This window comes from Lithobates pipiens, unplaced genomic scaffold, assembly GCF_037356315.1.
Source record: "Lithobates pipiens isolate NorthernLeopardFrog02 unplaced genomic scaffold, aLitPip1_a1.2 Scaffold_18, whole genome shotgun sequence".
NCBI classification, from domain to species: Eukaryota; Metazoa; Chordata; class Amphibia; order Anura; family Ranidae; genus Lithobates; species Lithobates pipiens.
This window is the reverse complement of record NW_027507758.1, coordinates 561,046,343-561,054,334: the sequence shown is the minus strand read 5'-3', so window position 1 is coordinate 561,054,334 and position 7,992 is coordinate 561,046,343. Positions and strand designations below refer to the sequence as shown.

General features: G+C 46.9%; 1 non-coding gene and 1 pseudogene across 1 annotated transcript; both read left to right on the top strand.

The window, feature by feature from the left end:
* The first annotated feature begins 448 nt into the window (after positions 1 to 448).
* On the top strand, positions 449 to 640 carry LOC143990522 (U2 spliceosomal RNA). The gene has a single exon (XR_013277379.1). It is a non-coding gene; the product is annotated as a U2 spliceosomal RNA (small nuclear RNA).
* A 6,156-nt stretch (positions 641 to 6,796) lies between these two features.
* LOC143990506 (U2 spliceosomal RNA) lies at positions 6,797 to 7,020 on the top strand (annotated as a pseudogene).
* The last annotated feature ends 972 nt before the right edge of the window (positions 7,021 to 7,992 follow it).

The window sequence follows — 7,992 nt, the reverse complement described above, 5'->3', positions numbered from 1 at the left end:
AGTGTGGTTTTGTGAGGAAATTGTGGAGGAGGATGGAAGGTTTTCTAAAAAGAGTGTTTCACGTAGAGAATGTATCTTATGTCCTTGGTGTGTACGGGGTTGGTGGTGGTGGGAAAGTGGCAGAACGCAAAATGCTCATTTTTTCAGCGATCTTTAAAGAGGTGGTGTGGGAGGCGAGGTGTGCGTTTCAGAAAAATAAGTTGGTGCTGACAGAAGAAGACTGTATGGAATGGTGTGTGGCTAAATTGTACCATGTATTGATGATGGATAGGAGGAGGCTGGGGGAAAGGGAGGCGAATGTGCTATGGAATTTTAAGGATTGGAGGGTGGGGGGTGTTTTGTGATTTTCGGATGTTTTTAATATTGTATTGTGCTTGATAATTTTTGTGCCCAGATGATGAATGGAACACTGTCAGTGAAGGTATCGTGAGTTCGTGTCGAGCTAGTGATTCAATCTGATGGGAAAAGAAAAAATAAAAATAAAAAATCTGTTCTTATCAGTTTAATATCTGATACGTCCCCTATCTGGGGACCATATATTAAATGGATTTTTAGAACAGGGAGATGGAAGAAGAGCTTGCTCTGTCCACTCCACGCATCGACCTGGTATTACAGTACCTCCAGGACTGGTGCACCCCTCTCTTATGCAGTTTCCAAAAACAGAATGAATTCAAACAGCAAATTCTCCTCCATCCTCCTCATCCTTTTGCTTGCTTGCTCACTCACTTGCAATGTTACTTTTGCTGCTCACAAGCTGTCTGTATGTTGTTCATTTTTGCAATAAACTTGCGTTTAACCCCTGTGTGTACTGGTGTTTTTTGCTTCGTGTCAGTTCTTGGCCTTTCTTTCTCCCTTCCTCCTTCCTTGCTCGCTCAATATTCTTTTGCTCAGGAAGAAGCAGGTGAAGTGGCAGTAGTTGCAAGAAGCCAAACCTAGGAAGTCAGCAAGTAGACACATTTCGACTAGGTAGCTAGCTCAAGTATGACTGAACTTTCTAGGCCAGGCCCAAAATGAGGCCTTTTTTTTCCTAGCCATGTCCAGCCAGCTCAGCCATTGCAATAGGCCTGACTTTGCTCCATTCTTGTCCCTTCGTACAACCAGCTTGCTGAACAGCAGTTCCCTGCCTGAGTATTCATTCAGCAGCCTGTGTCTCCCTCTAGTGGGTCCCAGCCTTTTTCGGCTTTCGTCCACGTGTCCCAGGAGGCGGTCTCATGCAAATGCTTTTCCCTCGTAGAGCAGCAACGAGAAGCAACTTGGATGAGTGCAATTGTTGCTGCTGGCTGCCTGCTGGTCATTGCCAGGGTCAGCAGGTGCTTGCAAAGGTGTTGGACAGGTGTTAGAAATTGTGGATTGTTATCTAGGTCATCAGCAGGGGATTAGACTGCTTGACCAGGCCAGGTGTGAAAAGTTGCTAATCAGCGCCTCCGCCCGGTCTAGACGCGGGGGAAGGGCAGACCGGGGGCCTGGGCAGCAGCCGCAGCAGCAGCTCCTCTCCGTGAGCTCTGGCTTGCGGGCCTGCCGCCGCTCGCTCGGAAAAGAGAATAATTGGGTTATCGCTTCTCGGCCTTTTGGCTAGGATCAAGTGCAGTGTTACTGCAGGAGACCTAGTCGAGAGGTGCCCGGGGTACCCGACAGTCGGCCTTGGGGGGAGCGTCCCTTTTCGGAGGGCCCCCCCTTGTTGCTATTGGCTTTAGGCTTAGTCCCCGGGCAACGGGAAGCGATCGCCTTTGGAAGGGCGTCTGTTCTTCGGTCGGTTGGCGGAACTGTGGGGGTTCCCCCTTGTGGGGGCCCCCATAGGTAGGCGGGCGGATCGTTGACCCTTTTTTCCTTCGAGATGGCGAACCGTGGGCTTAAAGACTCACTAAGATTTCTGGTGATGCCAGGATGCAAGGAGCAGGTGTCCTTGAAGACGATCGTGGTGGATGTACTGACGGAGACCTTCAATATTGCGGTGAGAGATGTGTTGTGCCTCCAAGATTTCCCAAGCCAAGGTATTTACGATGTGACCTTTTCTTCCACAGCGATTTGTTGGAATATTTTTGAAGCTGCTGAAAAAATGAAAGGAGAAGGTGCATTGAAATTCATACAAGTAATTCCATTGTTTATGGAGGAGGAAAAAATTATCATTGTTCATATGTACAACCCGTTTGCGGACCCGGCCTTGGTAAGAGCGTTTCTTGATAATTACTGTGAAGTACTGAGAGGGGGAGAACCCGTTTTGAATAGATATAATATTTGGACAGGCAAATACAGATTTTTTGGCCGGTTTAAACTGGACCGTGATAGTATTGGGGGAGTGAAACGGCCGCCCCCTATCTTCACGATTGGTGGAGAGAGGGGATTCCTATTCTATCAAGGGCAACCGAAGTATTGCAGGAAGTGTCTAATGTATGGCCACACTAGTAATGCATGTGAGATGAGTGAAAGATGCAGGCTTTGTCAGCAGGTGGGACATAAGGCCAAAGACTGTAAGGCGGGGAAGGTATGCGACATCTGTAAACGTGCAGGACATTTGGCAAAGCAATGCCCGGATTATGAGAGGGAAAGGAAGAAGCAAGCCAGTACCAGAATGGGATGGGGGGCAGAGCAGAGGGGTGGACAAGGAGGGGGTGCTGAGAGGGCTCCAGGGGAAGGGAGTCATGCCAGCGGAACCCCTGAGTCTGGTCCCAGTGATGCTCCACCCGGTGATGCTGGAGGGACAAGTGACGGAGTGAGGAAGGCGGGTGGTGCCGCCGCGGCTGCGGCTGATGCCACTGGCTGTAACTCTGCCCACCCAAAGAAGGCGGAGGGTCCGGAAGGGGATCATGCGGATGATCCCAATGCGGATGATAATTCCCCCCGAGAAGAGGAGATGGAAGTAGGCGGAGATGCGGTTCAATCCCCTGGTTCTCCAGATGGCATCGAGATCATCATTGAAGGTGGCAACCCGGTGGTTAGTCCGGTATCTAGCCCGTTCGTGGCTCCAGTGCTGGTCGCTGACATTCCTTCCAGTGAGGATGAGGAGCAGGATGACATGGATGACATGGATAGTGACGAAAGTCTTGAATGTGGCCAACCTATGTTGTCTTCCCCTGGTTCTGAAACTCAGTTGGCTGGAAAGCGGACTCAGACAGAGGGGGGAGGTGTGGAAAGTGAGGAGGGAAACTCCTTATATATCGCTTCACCTGGGGCTTCCGAAGAGGGGGTCGCCAGTTCTCCAGAGCCAAGAAGAAGACAGCGGATGAGGCAAGGAGATCCTGGACTTAAGGAAGGACCTTGTTAATTTTTTATGATGGCTAGTTTTCGTTTTTTGATGATGGTTCTTACTGTTGTCTCTTTAAATGTTAGGAGCCTTAAGGCAGGTGGTAGGAGGGCTTTCGTTTTGGATTTTTTGGGATCTGTTAATGCTGATATAATTTGTCTACAGGAATGTGGTGTAGATGATTTGTCGGGCATTACCAAGTGGGAGAAGGGAGTGGCTGTGTGGGCTCCTTGTTGTGAATCCAGGTCGGAAGGTGTTGGGGTGCTAGTTAAAAATGATAACCTGAAAGTTCTATCATATGAGGAAGTGGTCCCTGGGAGGTGTCTGTCAGTTACGTTTGAATTCGAGGACGAAAGAATAAGATTGTTTAATTGTTATGCACCTGCGGAGAAGAGGGGGCGTAAGGAATTTCTGGACGTTTTGAGATTGCACCTACCAGGAAGAATGACAACGATTGTGGCGGGTGATTTTAACTGTGTAAGAAAGGGGCGTGATAGATGTGGTGTCAGTGAAGGAGGGGGGGTGGATGTGACCTCCCGTCTACTGAATGAGCTCATAAGTGATTTTAGGCTTAAGGACGTTGCTCTGGTGGTGGAGGGGGATCAGACGGCGCATACTTACCATTCCGATAAAGGGACCGTGTCATCCTGTATTGATTTCCTGTTAACATCTGAATTTGTTGAGATAATTGGTTATGAGGCTATCCCAGTCCTTTTTTCGGACCATGTGCTATTGAGCTGCAAGTTGGATGTTGGGGGAGGGGTCAAGTTTGGTGGTGGGTGGTGGAAATTGAATGTTACAATTTTGGAAGATGAAGATGTATGTAGAAAATGTGGTACTTACCTGGAGGAGTTGGTGGAGCAGAAGGTGAACTTTACGAATGTCCTGGTGTGGTGGGATTGGGTCAAGGGATGTCTTGCTGAATTCTTCCAGAGAATGGGTAGATTGAAGGCTGCGGAGAGAAAAAAGGAAGAGTTGGTTCTGATTAAGAGGCTGTCCTTCTTGCATAAGTGCAAAAGGTTAGGTATTGATGTGAATGAGGAGTTGAAGGAGGTGCGAGAATTGAGAGATAGGATGTTGAAGGAGAAAGGGAAAAGTATTCTTTTCAATGCTAAAGTTAAAGATATGGAGGAGGGGGAGAAGTGCTCAAGGTACTTCTTCAAGAAGGCCTTTTCTGGAAGGAAGACAATGACCTCTGTGTTGGTGGGGGAGGAAGAGGTGAAAGGGGATAGAGTGATGGAGGAAGTGTTTTCTTTTTACAAAAATTTATATGATGTGCAAAAGGGGGTGCAGGAGGAAGAGCAGGAGGAATATTGCAGTGTATTGGGAAGATGTTTGGAGAAGGAGGATGCTGAGGGGTTGATGGACGATATAACAGAGTTGGAAGTCGAGAGAGGATTGAAGAGTATGCAGAGGAATAAAACTCCTGGTAAAGATGGCCTTCCAGCTGAATTTTATATTAGGTTTTGGGAAATTTTGAAAGGGCATCTTACAGAGATAGTTACGTTTTGTGTTTCCAATGGGGTATTGTCCTCCACTATGAAAGAAGGGGCGATTACTTTAATTTTTAAAAAGGGGGATCGAAGGGAGATAAAGAACTGGCGCCCTATCACACTGTTAAACGTTGATTACAAACTTGTGGCAAAGCTGTTGGCTAATAGGCTTAGTATGGTGGTACATATGTTGGTCGGGGAGGAACAGGTGTGTGCGGTGCCTGGTCGAAGGATCTCAGATATACTAATTTTGTTACGGGATTTGGTTACCTATTCCGAGCTGAATAATAGGCCCTTGGCCCTTATGGGAGTGGATTTGGAAAAGGCCTATGATAAGGTGGCGCATTCCTTTTTATTTAAAGTTTTGGAGCAGATGGGAATCCCGATGCCCTTTTTAAAGACTTTGAGGGGTTTGTATACGGGGATTGTGAGTCAAGTTTTAGTTAACGGCAATTTATCTGATTTATTTTCTGTTAAAGCAGGGGTTAGACAGGGTTGCCCCCTGTCTCCGATTATGTTTATTTGCGCAATTGAACCTCTTCTTCGTCATGTACAGAAGGATAAAGGGATAAAAGGTGTTTTTGTGCCAGGAAGTGGAGGGGAATACGCTAAAGCAGTCTGTTATATGGATGATGCAACGTTTATTTGTTCTTCTGAGGCCGATGCAAGGAGGGCTGAACTTCAGCTTAAATTGTTTAGTTGCATGTCCGGGCTGAATGTCAACTGGCAAAAGAGTCAGGTCTGTATGTTGAGTGGGTCCGGAACACTGAAGGAGGTAAAGGTGGAAGGGGTCGATTCCATAATAATCTTGGGGACTCAGTTTGGAAGGAATTTACTGGACCAATCCAATGCGGAGAAGGCGATGGGGAAGATCCAGAAGAAAATCGATTTTTGGAAATTAAGACGGCTAACATTAGCTGGGAAAGTGTTGGTGGTTAAATCAGTGATTTTGCCTTTATTACTGTACTATAGTTTGGTTTTCCCACCTAATGTGAGGTGGATGCAAAAGATTGTTAGAGTTCTGTTTGTTTTTTTCTGGGGTAGTAAGATGGAAAGGGTGGAGAGGAAAGTAGTAATAAAGAAACTCGAAGAAGGAGGATGTGGGTTTCCTGAAATTCCTGTCTTTTTAAGTTTGCATTTTTGGTTGGCGCATTATAAAGCTTTTATGGCGGGGGGCAAAACTGGCCTTTTAATGAGGTATTTGGCTGGGTGGACTCTGATTAAATGGGGCTGGTGCGAGAAAGATGCATCTAGACCAATTGCTTTGGTAACACCTTCCTTTTATTTGAGGTTGGCTGCCTTTTATGAAACCAATAGACTGAAAGAGCTGGGAGGAGCTGCAATTGAAAAGAGGGCTTTGAAAAAGTGGTTACTGAGAGAGGAGGTGAGGGCCAACATCTGTGGACTTAGTTCTAGATTAACGGAGTTATGCTGGAAGAGATTTCTTTTGGAAGGAGTCTCTAATAGGCAAAAGGAGATTTCCTGGTTGGCGTTTCATGGGGCATTGTTGACGAAAGCCTTTTTAAAGGCGAGGGATCTTTCTAGGGATGATAAGTGTCCTAGAGAAGGGTGTAACGATCTTGAGACTGCGGAACATGCTTTGTTTTATTGCTCCTTTGTACATAGAGTGCGGATGAAATTGGCCTTTTTTGTGGAAGAGGTGGTGGGTGTCAAGGGTGCGGGAAAGGTGGTGTGGTTCTTTGGACTGGTAGAGGGACATAAGACAATACAGAGGAAAATTTGGATTGTTGCCGCAATCTTTAGGGAGGTGATGTGGGAAGGAAGTTTGTAATGTCTGAGATGGATTGTGTGAATTTGTTTTTTGCCAGGTTGTATGTGGTGTTGTTGGTTGATAGGAAGCATATGGTAGTGGATGAAGCAAATGGATATTGGGGTTGGGGTAGGTGGAAGGGGGGTGGTTGGTAAGGGTATGGGCGTGTATATTATGTTTTAAAATGTTTATATGATGATTTTAAGATGTTTGTGATAAATATGAAGCCTATATGATGATTTGAGCGAGTACCTGGAAAGAACTTGGGCGGAAGGTTCTTGAAGGTGAACGATCTTTTCTGTGAGATATATGGACTTGCTTGAGATCTGATGGGAAGAAAAAAAAATAAAAAATAAAAAAAATCTGTTCTTATCAGTTTAATATCTGATACGTCCCCTATCTGGGGACCATATATTAAATGGATTTTTAGAACAGGGAGATGGAAGAAGAGCTTGCTCTGTCCACTCCACGCATCGACCTGGTATTGCAGTACCTCCAGGACCGGTGCACCCCTCTCTTATGCAGTTTCCAAAAACAGAATGAATTCAAACAGCAAATTCTCCTCCCTCCATCCTCCTCATCCTTTTGCTTGCTTGCTTGCTCACTCACTTGCAATGTTACTTTTGCTGCTCACAAGCTGTCTGTCTGTATGTTGTTCATTTTTGCAATAAACTTGCGTTTAACCCCTGTGTGTACTGGTGTTTTTTGCTTCGTGTCAGTTCTTGGCCTTTCTTTCTCCCTTCCTCCTTCCTTGCTCGCTCAATATTCTTTTGCTCAGGAAGAAGCAGGTGAAGTGGCAGTAGTTGCAAGAAGCCAAACCTAGGAAGTCAGCAAGTAGACACATTTCGACTAGCTAGCTAGCTCGAGTATGAATGAACTTTCTAGGCCAGGCCCAAAATGAGGCCTTTTTTTCCTAGCCATGTCCAGCCAGCTCAGCCATTGCAATAGGCCTGACTTTGCTCCATTCTTGTCCCTTCGTACAACCAGCTTTCTGAACAGCAGTTACTGCCTGAGTATTCATTCAGCAGCCTGTGTCTCCCTCTAGTGGGTCCCAGCCTTTTTTGGCTTTCGTCCACGTGTCCCAGGAGGCGGTCTCATGCAAATGCTTTTCTCTCGTAGAGCAGCAACGAGAAGCAACTTGGATGAGTGCAATTGTTGCTGCTGGCTGCCTGCTGGTCATTGCCAGGGTCAGCAGGTGCTTGCAAAGGTGTTGGACAGGTGTTAGAAATTGTGGATTGTTATCTAGGTCATCAGCAGGGGATTAGACTGCTTGACCAGGCCAGGTGTGAAAAGTTGCTAATCAGCGCCTCCGCCCGGTCTAGACGTGGGGGAAGGGCAGACCGGGGGCCTGGGCAGCAGCCGCAGCTCCTCTCCGTGAGCTCTGGCTTGCGGGCCTGCCGCCGCTCGCTCGGAAAAGAGAATAATTGGGTTATCGCTTCTCGGCCTTTTGGCTAGGATCAAGTGCAGTGTTACTGCAGGAGACCTAG